Here is a 17,468-nt window from a genome sequence, read left to right on the forward strand (position 1 = left end):
TTTGTAAGAACTTTTACATACATATTACATTAGAACTTTTTGCATTATGTGTTGCTGATATTTTCCCCCAGTTTTTAAAAAATTTTGCCTTTGTTTATGCTGTTTATTTGCCTTTCTCATGTTTTAAGTTTTTATGTAGGCAAATATATGATATTGAACTTCATCACTTCCCCCCCACCCCCCAGGCTTTTGAGTTGGATTTTATATTATACTTTGAAAATTTTCCTTCACTCACCAGAATTATAAAAGTAATTCATGTTTTTTATGGTTTCAATTTTTACATTTAAACTGTAAGTTTGTAATTAATAAAAAACCAAAATAACCTTTTCCTAGTAATTTACTCTTTATATAAAATTTGTAAACTTGTCCACTTCAGTGGTTTTAGTGAATGAGGCTATCTATATTCAAATTCTTGTTATACTTCTTATTTAGTATGTACCATAACCATTAAAAACGTTTTCTGCAGCATTTGTAGACTCAGTTTACCAAAAAATTCTTTTTTTTTAAATGGCTCTTCTTTTTCTTTTTTTATTTGTTTGTATTTATTTATTTTTAGAGAGAGGGGAAAGGAGAACGAGAGGGAGAGAAACATCACTGTGTGGTTGCCTCTCACTCATGCACCCAATTGGAGACCTGACATGCAGCCTAGTCATGTGCCCCAACTGGGAATCGAACCAGCGACACTTGGTTCGCAGGCCGATGCTCAATCCACTGAGCCACACCAGCCAGGCCAAAAAAATTCTTTAATGAGAGAGGCAGATCAAGAAATTGCACGTGTGTCTTCTGATTCCCAGTCCTGTTTCTTGTTTGTTTTCGGTTATTCTTATATAATGCAGCCAGATTCCTTTTCTTGATGTTTGGGGATAGTTGTATCACTCCCCTTCTGGAAAACTGCACTTGGACCCACTAGACCTAGGTATTGTGACACACTAGACCTAGATATTGCCATGGGAGCAGGGAGGCAATTGCATGATGAAGATGCGTGGTTTGGTGCTGAGGGGGGTCAGGGGCCAAAGTCTGAAGGGATGTGAAGACCCAGAATGGCAAGATTCTGTGTGTGTGTCGGGGGAGGGACAGTAGGAAGAAGTGGGAAGAAATTTCTTAATCTGTTTAGAAGATAGATCGAGGAAGATTTTTGAGAGATGGAAGAGACAAATGTTTACTGAGGACTCACTTATGTCCCAGATACTGAACGAGTATGCTCCACTTAATTGTATTTAAAAAGTCAGCGTTTAGTGCTGGGTTCACCTTCCAGGTTGTGAACCTAGAAGAGAAAGCCTTATTCAAGGGTCAGATTAAGGACAATCCTGGAAGCCAAAGTTAGAGTTGGAGAGACCGAGGAAAGCAGCATTCACCCAACCTCATTCCTGTCCCTGCCAGACAGTTGAGACCAAAATGTTTTTAGCAGAAATGGGGCTAAATAAGGAAGCAGAAGGAGAACATACTTCAGGTCAGCAAACATGCATCAGGTCCCTTGTAGGACCAGATGCGCACAGACATACACTCCCTACCCTTAGAGGATTTAGTAGTTGAGTGGACAAGACATACAAAAGGGGAGGACACCCACTGTATTGTGACTTATGCCGCCGTACAAGTGGCGCTGGGAGGAAAGGATTAATTCAGTCACTGGTGGGAAGAGAGTGAGGAAGATGGGGGCAAGGCTTCACAGAGGACATGGTGCAGATTTTGCAAGAGGAGTAAGTTTTTTTTTTAAGTCTGTACCTTTTGACCCCTATGAATAGTTGTTTTGTAAGTGGGCAGGGCAAGGAGGGCCGTCCAGGTGGTGGGATCAGCGCATGCAGGGACAGGAGTGAGCAGTGTGTGCAGAGCTGGGAGCGTTGCTGCCCTCGGGTCATTTCGCTGCATGTCAGGCCGTGACTACAGAGACCAGTCTCAGGGCTGTGTCTGCCATTGTTCGCATTCACCTCACCCCTAAACAGCGGGTGCTTATACAACAGTAATTTTATTATTATCTCTTGTGGTTTGGGGGGGTCTTACTTGGGGTCTTCTCATGTTGTTTTAGCCAGAGGGAAGCTGGGGCTGGAATTGGCAGAAAACTCACTCACTCACCCTTGTGTGTGGTACCTGAGCTGGGAAAACTCAAGCAGCTGGGCCTTCTCAGCTCCGTCCCTTTCACTTCACCTCCCACCCCCATTATTCCTCCCTGTGGTCCCTTCAGCATGGTGGCCCCAGGGGTAGCGAGCTTTCTTATCAGGTGGCTGAAAGCCAGTGCCCTCAGAGAGACTGGCAGAGGTTGCATGGCCTTTATCTAACCTCTCTGGGAAGTCAAGTGCTCTCACATGTTCCTTGAAGTAGTTACAGGGGCCAGCTGGTTCGAGGAGAGGAATAGCAAACAATTTGCAAACTTGTTTTTGAAATCACCAGAGTCATAGGGAGAAACTTGAATTTTATGCTGTTGGGCCGTTTTCCCCAGACTTAGTTCATTGCTCACCATCTTCACAATATCACCACAGCCTCTTAGTACCTGAACTACATGATGCTTTAATCAGCTCACTTTCGAGCTTAAGTTTATTTTAAAAGGAAATGTTATCTCATTTTCTTAAAGTGGAAAGTCAGTGTTATTTACTATGTGCAGAAGATAACTTTTAAAGTAAATACAGTGAGAAAAACATGTTTAAAAAATTTTAGCTACATACTGCCTATGGAAGTTGTCTTTCTCTTAAGAGATTATCAACTGTTGAAGACAGAAGTGAAGACCTTCTTCTTAACCTAGTGAGACGATTTGAAAGAATGAAAGCGTGAATGAGTCAGTCACCCTGCGATTCCATGCACTGAGTGCTGTGTGACGTGACACTGGTGCCTGCCATGCAGCTCTTACCACATGTGGGGCAGCACTGTTGACAGAGGGGCCGCTAGAAGAATTTGAGCACTGGAGTAAAACGGCTAAGTTTGCAGGATCACTTTGAAGTGCAGAGAGCAGATCTGAAGAAAGTAAAAGCAGGAAAAGGAGATGGTTTTTAGGAAATACTACAATCATCCAAGCAACTGATAATAAAATCTGAATTAAGAATGGCATGGGAAGGGAGGAGGTGGATATAAGACATTAAAAAAGTAGAATTTGCAGGACTTGGTGATGGATTGAACCAGAGGAGAATGGAAAGTCAGGGATGAGTTGTAGAAACTTGGGTGACTTTGTGGAAAAAATACAGTAGGGGAAAATGTTTAATTAGAGGTGAAGTGGGAAATGGTGAGCTCAGACTTAGGCATTCCTTTTTTAAAAACGTTTTTAACACGAATTCATTTGCCATGTTATGAATTTATCTGACTGTTTCTTTGGAGTATTGAGTATTGTTTAGATTCCCCCTCTCTTTTCTGTATTTCCTGTAAACTAAATTAGATACAGAGTCTTGAGTAGATTTTGATTTAAGAATTTTTGAGGGGAAAAACCCTTTATAAATGATATAGCAGATTAGAGGCACATAGTGTCTGGTTTTCCTGCTATTATTGATGTTAACTTTATTTGGTCACTACTTAAGGTAGGGCCAGCCAAGTTGCTCCACTGTAAAATTATAGTTTTCATTTTATAACTAGCAGATAATCTGTGGGTGACCTTTGGCACTCTTCCCCATCAATCTTTCACTTAAGTGGTTTTGTTTTTAAAACTTTTTATTATGGAAGATGTCAAGCATACACAAAAGTAGACAGAATAGAAGATGAACACCCATATATCATCCATCCTCCAGCCTCAACTATTATCAACATGTGGACTAGCTTGTTTGATCTTTGTCCTTGTCCACTACTCCTTTATCACATTTCTGGAAGTAAGAAAACATCATACCATTTCATTTATAAATACTTCAGAATATATCTCCAAAAGATCCTTCAGACATATTTTAGACATGTTGTGTTCTGACCAGCAATTTTTAGTTGCTTTCACTGGGAATGGAGTACACTGATGATTGAATCGGTCCAGAGTGAGGGCTTTACAAGGAGGTGCAGTGGAAGGAGAAAGGGGCTGTGGATTTGATGGTGACGGATCATGGATTCTTGCATGGAAGGACAGAAAGGTGGTGGCTGATGTAAACTAGGGAAGAGAGACTTGGCCAAGGACAAAGAGCAGCTATTGGGTGGTAAAAGGTCACGAGATAGGCAGGAAGGGAAATTGTAGTCAGGGAGTAGAATTCTGCAGGACAAGATTGAAATGTGTAGTGTCAGACATTGACAAGGCCAAGGTTTGTCCATAGTATGGGCGACTAAAGTAACATTGAAGTCAGGGGCTCAATTGTGAGACAGGAGTTTTGAGTGGATCCATCCACATGGATATTGAAGTTGTCAGGATGGAGAAAGAGCTGTTGGGGAGAGCCTGGTGGACGTCAGGGCAGGAGACGGTGCATGCACTGGTGAGGAGTCTGAAGCTGTGGGGTAGCTGCTTTGCAGCAGAGCTGTGGCACTGTGGACTAGGTCAGAAGCACAGTCGGTGGTGGGAGAAGGCAAGGTGAAGAAAACACAAAACGTTTTAAATAGGTCTTAAGCTTCTTATACTCTAGTAGATATTGCTGTCCACTAATGGTTGGGGTGGGAGGGAACGACTGGGTTAGGGGATTAATACAGGACAGGAAAAGAATTGTGATATGTGGGTGGGGTTGAAGCAGGGACCCTCTAGAGGAGACACACTTGATCACCTAAGTAGTGCCAGTGTTAGGGCAGTTGGCCAGTGAGGCCCTGCTCACTGTTTTATCCCCAAGGGATACTTTTGTGCAGTGGCCCCAGGCGCCTTTTTGATTGTTTGTTGTGCTAGATGATCTTTGTGAGGACTTGTTTTGCATTCTTTACACTTTGCTTACAGGTTTTGGGTAAGGTCAGGTAGAGGGGTTGCCCATCTCTGGAGAAATCCTGGTCCAGAGAACTCCTAGCCTTTTCTTGCCACTGGTGACCACTTGCCTCTTAAACTAGAAATCCACAAGTCGTGGGACTAGAGGTGGAGATCCTCTTTTCAGACCTTGTCTATTCTCATCTTTGTCTCTAAAGTAACAGGGAAGGCATATATATATATATAGCATATATATGTGTGTGTGTATGTGTGTGTGTGTGTATTTACGTACATGCATACATACATACATGCACAGAGTGGGATAAAAGCAGGTTTATAGCTGCATGTATGCAAAACACAGAGTTTGTTCTTACATTCTTATTTATTTTATTATTTTCCATATAAACAACTATAAACCTACTTTTGTCCCCCCCTCCTGGGTCATTGTCATCAAGCCTATAGAAAAGAAGCATATTGTAGGTTTCAGAATTTTGAAGAACTTTGAGCTAAAGTCATGGGCTTGTGGATGAGCCAGAAATGAAAACTTGCAATGAAAATTCCTCCCCCTAAGATAGCTCTTGAAATAATACTTTTAGGATGAGCATCACTGAAGGACAAGAGGTGAAAGGGGAGTTGGGAGGAAAGAAGGCCATCCTGGCTTAATACCAGCATCTCCTTGATGCCAAAGCAAACAGAGTCTGTGCCCAGCAGAGTCTGGGAGTGGAATGATTTCTCACTATCTTGCCAAACACCTATGTTTAAGGGAGTGACTGACCCACAGGCTTACATGGTTTTTATGAGTTTATTGTTGAGAGAAAAGTGCTTCTGTTAGGCTGTATTTGGAGCGCATTTCCTGCTGACTTTGCTGGTGTATGTGTGTGTGCGTGCATATGCATATATGTGTGTGTAAGCAGAAATGTCAGCTCTGCTTTATGCATCTCTTCCTGGGGGATAATGATACTTATTTACATATGAATAATAACTTACAACATATAAAATATTTTATATACATTATTTCATCAGTTTTATATTCTATCCTTTCAGAAGAGGAACTGAGGTAGCTGGCTACGGAAGACATAATAAAGACAGCACCCCACTGTACTTAGTGGAAGGAACAGGAACTTCAAAGTCAGACCTAGTTTGAATTCTGGCTTTTCCTTTTACTAGCTATATGACCTTTGGTTTTAGTTTTCTTATTTAGCAAAATAGAATCAATAACATTTACCTCATAGGATAGTTTTAGAGTATTAAATGAATTAACATAATTAACACCTGGGAACAATGCTTGGCACACAGTAGCTAACTGGCAAAGAGAGGCTTTAATCATGTTAATGACAGAGAAACGATCATGGACACCAAAGAAATGAAGAGCATGCCAATGTCATAATCTAGTTAATTAAGATAGCTTCGATGAATGGCCTCAGACTTGGAGCTCTTTGGTAGTTGTGGAAACTGACCTTCCGATACTTTACCTTTAGGAAAGAGGAAACATACCATTTTCTCAAGGCAGACGAAGTTTGTTTTTTAATTTTATATTTTATTGAGAGTTCTTATATGGATATTTTTATTGGAGATCTTGAAATAACATAGTAGCTAGTATTCCTTACCATTTTTAAATCAAGAGTTGTTTTATTTTTTTCTTGTTTTTACAACCACAGGACATTACTAATTTTACAGCAGATGCTTATGCGATTTCAATTTCCTATTGCTCTCTTATGGTGACTACCAATAAAATATGATGTATTACATGAAATTGCAACTCAGTGAAAACCACCCTGTAAGGAGCTGAGCTCATGGTGTATCTATATAGCTTTCCAGTGACCTAACTGATAGAAAAATGGAGCTTAAAATACCCGGGGGCATGGCTATTCATTACACTCCATAGATGGTCTTCTTTAAATATCACTTTTTTTTTAGTTGGGATTTTGTTAAGAGTTTGACAGCAATCAATTCGGAAACCCTGAGTTCTATATTCTTTACTCTGTATTCTGTATTTCCAACTGAAAGCAGATCCACAGACTTCGGAAAACAGATGGAGAGATTGACTTCCTACTAGAAAGTTAAGGCCCCATAACTTGTGTTCTTGTCGTATTAAAACATTACGGATTTTGTTTAATCTTTATAGTAGCCCTGGGAGGGAATGACACTGACCAATGTTTAATTCTCTCTCATTTACAAATGGGAGGCTGACTCAGTGTGGAGAGGAGAGATCCAGTGAATGACCCATTGCACACCTCCTCTTTCTTTCCCTCCATCTCTTGGGTCATAAATGCCAGACAGGGGTTGCCCTTTGCTTTATCTGTGTGACTGTTTCTGATCTGGAAATAACCATTATCAGTTCTAGATAATACCAGCCCTGGGAAATTGCTGAATGATGCTCACATCACAAGCAAATCATGGGATTATAGTGAGCCAGGGAGAGATCCTAGATGGGGTGGGTGACCTTTCCAGGGCAGGGAGGTGACTGCCTTCAAAATGCAGAAGGGCTCCTTGCTTTCTTTCATCCTTCTTGGTCAGAGGCAGGTAGAATGAGGGGAATTTGAGCCACTGAAGAATTTGCATGTGTGTGCTTTATCCTCTTGTTTCCTACCTTTTCCTCTTTGCAGCAGTGATTTTAGGAAACAGGGAAAACTGCCATGATCACAATCAATGTTTAATACAAAGGAAAACTGATGGTAGGTTGTTCACTGACATAGGGCAAATTCAGACTTTGGGGCCAGGGATGAAGCTGACTGCTTGTGGAGATGCAGGCAGCTGGCTCCTTGTATGAGATACACAGTCTGAAAGTACAGTGGATGCCCATGGGATCTCAGACAGTGTACCTTCCTGTGCTTTCTTAACAACTACCAGCCCTGTGGGGACTTGTGCAATAGGGAGTGACACACCCAGAAGGAAGATACACATGCTAAGAGAACGTCTGTACTGGTTCGTAGATGCTGCACAACCAATCTTGGTTTCAGGTTTTAGGTGTTTCACAGTTGCCTATGTGCAGGACTGGCTTGTGCTCTCCACATTGCTTTGCCAGCCCTCTCTTTTCTCACTCTGTGCCTTGAGCTTCCCTAGCCTTTATCTCACTCCCGTCGTTGTCGTTGGCAGCCGTCCATCTCGAGAGACGATGGTGTAGCTTCTTAAGAGTCTATCTGTACTGCTGAGAATGGTTGTGCAGTCCGACTCGGGAGTGACACGGTATCTGTCTCCTCCCGTGTTGAATCGACATCTTGCGATGACGCTGGAGTGTCCTCTCCAGTGAAGCTGAAGCTACAGAGCCTGGGCAGGGTGATATGGAGGGTCTGCTGTTGCCCATGCAGCAGACACCCCCTCTCTTCGCAGCTGAAGGGTCCAAGGGAAAGACGGAGTCAATACAGCTTGGCTTCAGGTGCGCCGCAGGAGTTGCCGGTGTTGACTACAACGTCAAACCGCCTTAGGGACTCCGGCTCCGGATTTTCTGTCAGGGTTTACTCCCTTAGCCTTTCCCCTGAAGAGGTATGCCGCAAGGCAGCGGAGGTTTTTTGGAGTCAGAGTTTTCCTTCTCTGCTTTATCTCACTAATTCTAGAGAAATAGAATTGCTGGTTGTGTGGTCGAGACTAAGGCCACTGTGAGGCCATTGCTTTTATTGCCTCAGTCAACCCTCTTCATCACAGACAGTTCAGTCATGACTGGTGTTTCCTGAGGGCTTCTGAAGGCGTATGAGGGGTGGCGGTGAGGGGAGGGTGTTCCTATGATGGGCTCTACACCAGGAAGCTTAACCAGGAGTCTCCTTTCTATGCTGAAGCTCTCCCAGAGGAAGCTGTTCTCCATGGCAGGTGAAATGGAGAATGGAGTGAAATGGAGTATGAATTATTAACATTTTGTGAGGGATTTGGAAATTGTGGGATTCTCTCTGACTCCTACGCTCTACTCCTGTAGTCAGGGATAGCTCTCCCAACTGACTCCCCACCTCTTGCTGCCCTCAAGTTGTTCCTGAAGATTCTCACCCCAGGTGATTGGAGCCCTCCTCTGCCTCTCATTTCTGCAGAGCTGTTGTTACATTTCTGTCTGTAGACTCTCTTTTTCGCTAACCTCTTGCATTATTCTAGGTAAAACCCTTCTGCTATTTGCAGACCAGCTCACCCTTATTTCCTGTTTTTATCCTTTTGTGCAAAATTAACTAACTTTATTGATTTTTTTTAATAATAAAAGAAATACATGCTCATTGCAGAATACTTGTACATAATAAAAATATTAGGAAGAGCCCTGGGCTGGTGTGCCTTAGTGGATTGAGTGCTAGTCTGCTAACCAAAATCTTGCTGGTTCGATTCCTGCTCAGGGCACATGCCTGGGTTGCAGGCCAGGTCCTCAGTTGGGGGCATGCAAGAGGCAACCAGTTGATGTTTCTTCTGCGTTGATGTTTCTCTCCCTCTCTTTCCCCCTTTCTTCCTGGCTGTCTAAAAATAAATAAATAAAATCTTTAAAATGAACATGGAAAAATAATATTGGGAAGAAAGTAAAAAAAAAAAGATCACATACTCTTTTATCAGAAATAACATAATTACTGTTAATTTGTTGGTATAAATTCTTTTGGATTTTTTCATAGATGTTCTAGATATACTTCTTAGAAAATATATACAAACATAGCATTGTTTTGTAAGTTACTTTTTGGACTAATATTACTTTGTAGTGTTTAATGCTGTGTAGAATTCCATTGTATGGATGAGTCATTATTTATTTAATTAATCTCCTGATGATGGGCTTTTGCATTATTTTTATTATTTTGCTATTAAAAGCTATGTAGTGGTAAATACCTAGATAGCTGTCCATCTATCCCTACTTGTATGAGCATAAGTTCAGGATAAGTTTCTAGAAATGGAATTGGCAAATCAAAAGGTATGTAATGTACTTAAATTATGTAATAGTACCTTAAAATCTAAGTATATGAAAAAGAAAAGAAGTTATGTGATAAAAATCTATGTACCTGTCACCCAAATTTAATAAATATTAACATTCTTACATATTTATTTCAAAGCTCCTATTTAAAAAATTTTTTAATATGGCAGATATGACTAAAGCTTTCCCCAGTCCTTTCTCCCTGCAGTTGAGATGCCTCATCACCACATATATCTTATCCTTTCATATATGTGTGTCCATAACTAGTGTATAGTATTCTGTATTTTAAAATTTCATACACATGACACCATTCCTGCATAAGGCCTTTTGCTGCTTGATTTGTTTCATTCAACATGATTTTTTTAAAGTATGCATGTGTAAGATCATTCAATTTATATTGGTCTGTGATGCACCATTGTATGACTGTGAGATGGTTAAAGTATTTCTACTTTTTGTGTATTAAAAACAATGCTGTGATGAACATCCTTGTACAAGGAATGGGCAGGGGTTTACGTGCACTAGGTACCTGTAGTGGGGCGTATGCTCTCTAGCTTTGCTAGGTCGGACCCGATTGCTCTCTATAATGCTTGTATGTATTTACCAGCAGAGTATACAGCTTTTCATTTCCCTGTATTTTTGCCAACACTTAAAGATTCCACACTTCTCAGTTATTTCCAGTCTGATGAATATGAAATAATAACTCATTGCTTTAATTTGCATTTTCCTGATTTACCAGAGAGCTTGAGCATTGTTTCATATGTGATTGAATATTTGGGATTCCTTTTCTTTGACTTGTGTGTTTTATTTCTTTTACATGTTTTCCTGTTGTGTTTTTTCTTCTTCCTCTTGATTTGCAAAGTTGTTAATGTATTCTGTGCTTTGCAGTTATCTTCTTCCTGTCTGTGGCTTATCTTTTAAAAGTTGTGCTGATTTCAGGCACCTCCGCCAATGTATGAGAACGCCCCATTTGCCATGCTTTGCCTTTCTCTCGTTACAGTTTTATCATCTTGTCTGATCTGATAGACAAAAGTGGTCTTGCTCCTTGTTTCCTACCCTTTCCTTGAGTATTCTTACCTCTTTATTATAGCTGAAATGTGGTTTTTCTATGAAGATCTCACTTCTCTGTGACCCGCTCGAATGGTGAGACTTCATCTCCTCCCTGACCCTCACTCTGTACTCACTCACCTTGTTCCTAGCTGTGCCTGGCAGCTTTTTCCCATTTGAAGTCAGTCTCTCCCTTCACATATATCTTCCCTCCTCACTCTTGGTGCTGACTCCCTCCTGACTTCCATGTTAATTGCTTACAACCTTCTTTGTGTGTCCCCCTTCCTGGCATAACTAGGATTTGAGAATTTACGCTTAGAATCCTTCAGTGCTCTCGCTTCACAGTCTCTCAAATCTTTTCAGCTCTAAGACTACATTTTCATTCCTCTGAAGGGACTTGAAAGCATGGCCATAACTTTGGCCTCATCCCTTGGAGCTTTTCCATTTTCAGGATCCTGAACTTTGAAGTTCCCTATCTTTTCCAGTCTTCTGAATGTTTATGCCTCCTATTCCTTCATTGCCCACTCTAGACAGCTGGTTCTCCGGCCCTTCCCCGGTTTATATAGCCACTTAGTTGCCCTTGGGACTGCCCACTTATTTTCCTATTCAGCCTGCACCTCAAAGACAAAAATTCCAGGCAGGTGCTCGATTACTGGAGTTCCTTCCTTCTCTCAGGCTTCCTATGAATCTTCAGTCCTGGTGGAGTATATGATCAGATTTTTCTGCTATAACCCCAAGATTTCTGAGTGCATACTGCTTCATCTTTCAGAAGCATAATAGTTTCTGACCCATCATTCCTTCCTCAGAAAATTTCAGTGATTTCCCAGAGAAAAGATAAGATTCTTAATTTGGCTCTAAGATCTAATATTTCTCTGTCTTTCCAGCTCTTGCTTCTCCCTGGTCTACTTCCAGTTCAACTCCCACCAGACCGAACGTCTTGCTGTTCTTCATGTGTCTTTCACTTTTCTGCCTCTGAGACTCTGATCTTTTAGTTTCATCTGCTCAGGGTTGCCCCTTCATCCTTTTGCTGTTTGATCTTCCAGGCCCAGCACTAGAGCACCCCTCTCTATGAAACCTTCCTGCTTCAGTTGGAAATAACCCCCCTCTACATAAGTCCACAACATTTCCGCTCTCTAATGACATTTACCATAGTCTTCCTGGTATTTGTTGTCTTTATGTATCCATTGTATTCACAGCCCTAGAACGTAAGCTCTTTGAGGATGGACCCTTGCCTGATGCATTTGGGTGTTCCCACCAGCACTAAGCGTTTTAGTTTACACGTGGCTTGATGTTCCGTATACTTTAGTTGAATACATGCACGATGGTCTGTGTGAATGGAAAGGGGATGGACTTTACTTAGAATTTCATACCCCTTCTCATGCTTTAGTCAGCAAAGAACCAGATTTAGCTTGACGTAGACCAGCAGAAGAATGGACCACACTCCTGACCCACACTGCAACTGGGGGAGCACGAGGCTTGTCCTGTTGCGGGCGCAGGAACCTTGAGTACCAGAAGTTCTATCAGGATGTTTTTCGGGTTCAGGGAGTCAGGCTGCCTGTGTCCTGTGCACTGCAGGGGAGAGGATTTCAGAGTAGTTTGTGAAGAGGAAGCACTGAGAAAGCTCCTGGCAGAGGTGGGAGCAGAGGGACTGGAGAGCGTGGCGACTCCGAGGTGAGGGTTTTATTCTTGTCAGGTCAGGCTGGCCTTTTCCCTCCTTACCTCCCAAGGCTGAGCCTCAGGTGGGCAAGGGAAAGCACTAAAGGCACGATACTTGCCACTCTTCCTGCCCTGGGACCTTGAATCATAGTCTTAACTCTTCATCTCAAACAGCTCCTGTCTCCCTCTGTCAAACTACTCTTTGTCTTGAAGGCCTGGCTCGCGTTTCCTCTCCTACGGAAATCCTGTCCTGAGCTGCTCCAGCCCCTCCACTCCCACCTATTGTACTTCAGAATACTTTCGGTCTGCATCTCGCATTTGAATTATTTCCTATTGCGTCTCATTTCCCTAAGTTAGTCTGTGAGTTCTCTGAGTGCAAGAATCACATCTCATGTTTTCTTCTCTCTGCTGAAAACAAAGCAGTGATCAGTAATTACTATCGATTTCATTGAGGAGCCTAATACTAGAACTTGGAAGATTGTCAGTAGCAGAATAACTGAAGATGGGAAAGGACATAAAGGTAAAACTTGGCCTTGGGCTGGTTCTCTAGAGTCTGGGTCTGGGAGACAATGCCTGTTCATCTGTATGGTCTCCTAGTGTGTGTTTGTGTGTGTGTGGGAGCAGTTTCCTGAATTTTGGCTTCTGAAACTCTGCTTTCGAACAGTAGTCAGCACCTGGGCAGGTGAGGGTATGAGGTGTTCAGGGTGTGACTTCCAGGGAAGGAGAGGGAGGACTGGTGGCTGGGGCCCATGTGGCAGTGACCATGCCTGCCACTCTGGTACATGGAGCTGTAGGCACCGTAAGAGACTGGAACTTGATACATCCTTGACCAGCCTCTTCCCTGAGCTGGAAGCAGGACACGGAGCAGCAAGCCAGTTGGCTGATTTGCCTTTTCTGCCTGAAAGTACTTTGTTTCTGTTGCTAGCAACAGACATGGGTAGTGTAAATAAAACACAGACACACAGGCACATAGCTACATGCAGAGACTGAAAATTTGGGTTGTCAGGAGTAGGGGTAGGGGCCGAAGTGGAAGGGGACTGAAAATATGCAGCTAAGCCTCTAGGATACTTAGTGTGCCCCTGGTCCTCCCTCCAGCCATCGGCCTTCTGGGAGGGGCAGCTGAGGAGGAGATGGTGCTGTCTGGATGCTACAGGTTTCAAAGACTAGCTGCTTGTTTCAGCTGGATGCAAAGCTTGGTTCAGGCAGACATACTCCAAGCTAAAGGCTGGTGATCCGAGGGTTGAAGGCAGCTTCTTTCCTTCCACCCTGCCCTTTCTTTGAGGCAGTGCTCACAGGTGGCATGCATTGGTCAGCAGCAGTTGTGGCCTTTCTCGCACTCCCGACCTATAAAATCCCCCTGTGGTCTGCACACCTAAACATGTGAACTGGTGGTTTGGGTCAGCTCCTGAAAGGAGTGAGCTTCCTTGGCATGGCCTGAGACTGATTCAGCCTGCTGGGAGGGGGTCTTACTGGCGGGAGGTTGAATGGTTAGTGCCGTAGAAGTAACAGTTGCGTCCCTTGTGAGATGGACTTTTTCAAATAGATTGTGATGAGAATGGGTGAAGAAGAAGACTGAGTCTCCACTGCTGGAAGTATAAACAGGGACAGATAAGGTGTTCTCCCTTCCTGCCTGGTTCTAAGAGTTATCTGAGATTACACCTGGAAAATCTCTTCTGTTTCTAATTTAGGGGGAAAAAAGGGGCTGCGGTGTTAGGATATTTCATGTTATGTCACAGTTACTATGTTTATTACTACAGGAGTTAAAGGACCAAGATACATGTGAGTGGGATACCTATTTTTACAATTCAGGAGGTATGCAAGATTATCCCTATAATAATAGCAACCTAGCTCATATTCTGATAACTTTTCTTTTTTTTTTAATTTTATTTTTTGATTTTTCAATTACAGTTGTCCCACTTTTCCCCCCATTGCTCTCCCCCACCCAGCCCACCCCTTCTTCCACAATCATATCCCTCCCTGTTGTCCATGTCCATGAGTCCTCCATACACGTTCCTTGACTAGACCCTTCCCTCACTTATCCCCCTTCTCTCCCTCCCCCTCCCCCCTATTGACTGTTATTCTTCTCCTTGTCCTATTTAGTTTGTTTGTTTATGTTGTTCTTTAGTTTCCTGTATTAAATGATATCATATGGTATTTTTCTTTCTTTGCCTGGCTTATTTCACTAAGCATAATTCTCTCTAGTTCCATCCATGTTGTCACAAATGGCAGGAGTTTCTTCTTTCTCTCTGCTGCATAGTATTCCATTGTGTAAATGTACACAGTTTTTTGATCCACTCATCTATAGATGGGCACTAAGGTGTTTCCAGCACTTAGCTATTGTAAACAGTGCTGCTATGAACATAGGGGTGCATAAGTTCTCTTGAATTAGGGTTTTAGAATTTTTTCGGGTATAATCCTAGCAGTGGAATTGTTGGTTCAAAAGGCAGTTCCATTTTTAGTCTTTTGAGGAAATTCCATACTGTTTTCCATAGTGGCTGCACCAGTCTGCATTCCCGACAACAGTGCAGTAGGGATCCCGTTTCTTCACATCTTTGCCAGCATTTGTTGTTTGTTGATTTTTTGATGATGGCTATTCTGACAGGTGTAAAATGGTATCTCACTGTGGTTTTTATTTGCATTTCTCTGATGGCTAGTGATGTTGAGCATTTTTTCATATATCTATGGACCTTCTGTATGTCCTCTTCGGAGAAGTGTTTGTTTAGTTCCTTTGCTCATTTTTTAATTGGGTTGTCTGTTTTCTTGATGTTGAGTCGTATAAGCTCTTTATATATTTTGGAGATCAGTCCCCTGTCTGAGATATCATTGGCAAATATGTTTTCCCATATGGTTGGTTTCCTTTTCATCTTGCTGATGTTTTCTTTTGCTGAGCAGAAACTCTTTAGTTTGATGTAGTCCCAATTGTTTATTTTTTCCTTTCTTTCTCTTGCCTTAGGAGATGTACCCATGAAAATACTGTTACGTGGGATATCTGAAAGTTTCCTGCCTATGTTTTCCTCTAGGACTTTTATGGTGTTGATAACTTTTCTTGAATAGGACAGAGAGGAATGGAGTTACTATTAGGGTCTGAGAATTGCATATTACCCTGGAGAGGCCGAAGGGGGTCACCTTCATGTGACCTCTGTCATATGTACAGTCATGGTGGCACAGAGTCTGGGACCTCTGGAGGGGAGCATTGGCCGTTTTCTCTCTGTTCTCTGACTTAGGGCAGGACTGTGAGGCCCCATGCCTGGTGCTTGAATGGCGTTGGACCCAGCCTAGTTGTGAAGCTAATAAAACTTTAAAGCCGGGCAGGAGGCAGTGCTACTCAAGTTAGTCAGAGAATGATGGTACTTGCAACAATAGACTCTAAACCACCAGGCCTGTCTGGCTTCTTGGAAAGGTTGAAGGAGAGGCAAGAAGTCACCCAACTGGCCTTGATCTCCCACGCTCACTGCAACCCCACAAGTATCCCAGCAAGCTGCCTGTGAGATTTGGTGGTTGGCTCCCATACCTGTGATTCAGCTGAGAAGGGAGCTCCATATTGAAGCCTCTCCCACCAGTTAGCAGCCCATAGGATTGTGTTGTTTTCCTTACTGTGTCCTTGGTGCCTGGCCTAGTGCCTAGCATGGAGGAAGTGTGTGGTCATTGTTTGGAGCTGGAATGGTTTTCCAGCCTACATTTAAGAGGGACCTGAAACTGAACATGGAGCACAGATAGGATTTGGATAAGCAGAGAGGAAGGAGAGTACTCTAGGCTGGAAATGGTTTGAACACAAAAACATGGAGGCAGCAATGGACATCTTTGGAGCAGGTGTCCTGCCCAGAGAGAGAAATGCATTTGTATGTGTGTGTCTGTGTGTCTTTGTGTGGAGGGAATGAAAGGAAGAAGGAAGTTGAAAAGGAGGAAGGAAGGAGCAGGAATGGGGATTGGTGGGTAGCATTTGACAAGGTGCTGGAGGACGTGGAGGAATCTGGGTGTGCTGTGATTGGCAGTTAAGGATCCCAGAGGAACGACATGATGCTGTTGGTGTTCCAGGATGCTGACTTTGCCATTTATGAGCAGGGAGGACTGGAGATGGAAGAATAAAGGGAACTAATAATGATAACAGGAATACCTCACATCTATTTAGTGCTTCCCATGAGCTAGCACCTGCTAAAGTGCTCCATAGATAATCAGATTGTTGTAGTAATCTAGGTATGAGGTGATGAGCAGGAAATAATTGCACTAAAGATGATATAGTTAGTTTCTTCATATTTGGCTATGTTTGGCTCTTATGTGGTTAAATAAGAAATGGCTCCAAGGACATCTTCCTCCTGGGCTCTGCTTCCAAAAACTTGTCCTTGAAGCTGGAGCTGTTTATCTGGCATGGCTGGGCTGCTGAGCTTTTGCATACTCCCTGCCAGGAATTAATGTCCTTGGGCCTCAACTGGGGTGTGTCCCCAATCCAGCCATCTGGAAGGTCAGCGAAATTAGTCACTAGAATGTGCCCATTAATGCTTCGAGGGGTTGCAACCTGTCAGTGGAATCCTAAGCCTGGGAACTGCTTCTCTCACAGGGCTTTTCAGAGTTGGAACAGGCTAACTTCTAGCACTGACTGATCCCTTATTTGGACACTAAATTTTCAGGGTGAGATTGGGCTTCTCCTTTGGTTTAGGGGAGTGTTTTAAGGACCTGGTACCCTGGGAGTGGGTGATCTTCAAGGAGGTAATGTGGCATCAGAGCCATACCTTTCCTCACCTGGTTCTCTCCTTGGCCTCCAGCCCATCCAATTATAAGACCAGGATGGGGCCCCTGTCCCCTCACCTCAGTCCTCCTAAGGGAGAAGTGGATCACACATCATGGAACCAGAAGTCAGGTTGGCTGAGGCCCGCGAGTCTGGCTCCAAGGGCTGGGGACGACTTCATGTCCAACCCGGGGGCTTGTCTCCTCGCTTTGAAGAACTCATTGTGCCCACTGACTGGGTGGATGTGTGATTTTCCAGCCCAGATTTTTGTGAGGCCATAGTGGGTGTAGGAAGGGGCGCGGGTGCTGGTTGGTGGTGGATGGTAGTAGTGCTGTGGAGGGTGAAGTCTTTTGTGGCAGCTTTGAGAGCATATTTCCCCTGCCCACCCCGCACTGTGGCCCGCTTATCAC

General features: G+C 43.2%; 1 protein-coding gene across 3 annotated transcripts in view; it reads left to right on the top strand.

The window, feature by feature from the left end:
* Positions 1–17,468, top strand: part of DENND2B (DENN domain containing 2B) — a 107,613-nt gene that overhangs the window by 14,963 nt on the left and 75,182 nt on the right. Inside the window, exon 1 of one of the 3 annotated variants that reach the window (XM_090264231.1) lies at positions 12,718–12,855. The exons of the other annotated variants lie outside the window; for them this stretch is intronic. The gene's annotated coding sequence lies outside the window, so the exon portion shown is untranslated. Of the gene's footprint in view, positions 1–12,717; positions 12,856–17,468 lie in introns of those variants that run through there. 3 annotated transcript variants of the gene reach the window in all.

The sequence above is a fragment of the Furipterus horrens genome, unplaced genomic scaffold (assembly GCF_987537825.1).
Source record: "Furipterus horrens unplaced genomic scaffold, mFurHor1.1.pri manual_scaffold_2, whole genome shotgun sequence".
Lineage (NCBI taxonomy): Eukaryota > Metazoa > Chordata > Mammalia > Chiroptera > Furipteridae > Furipterus > Furipterus horrens.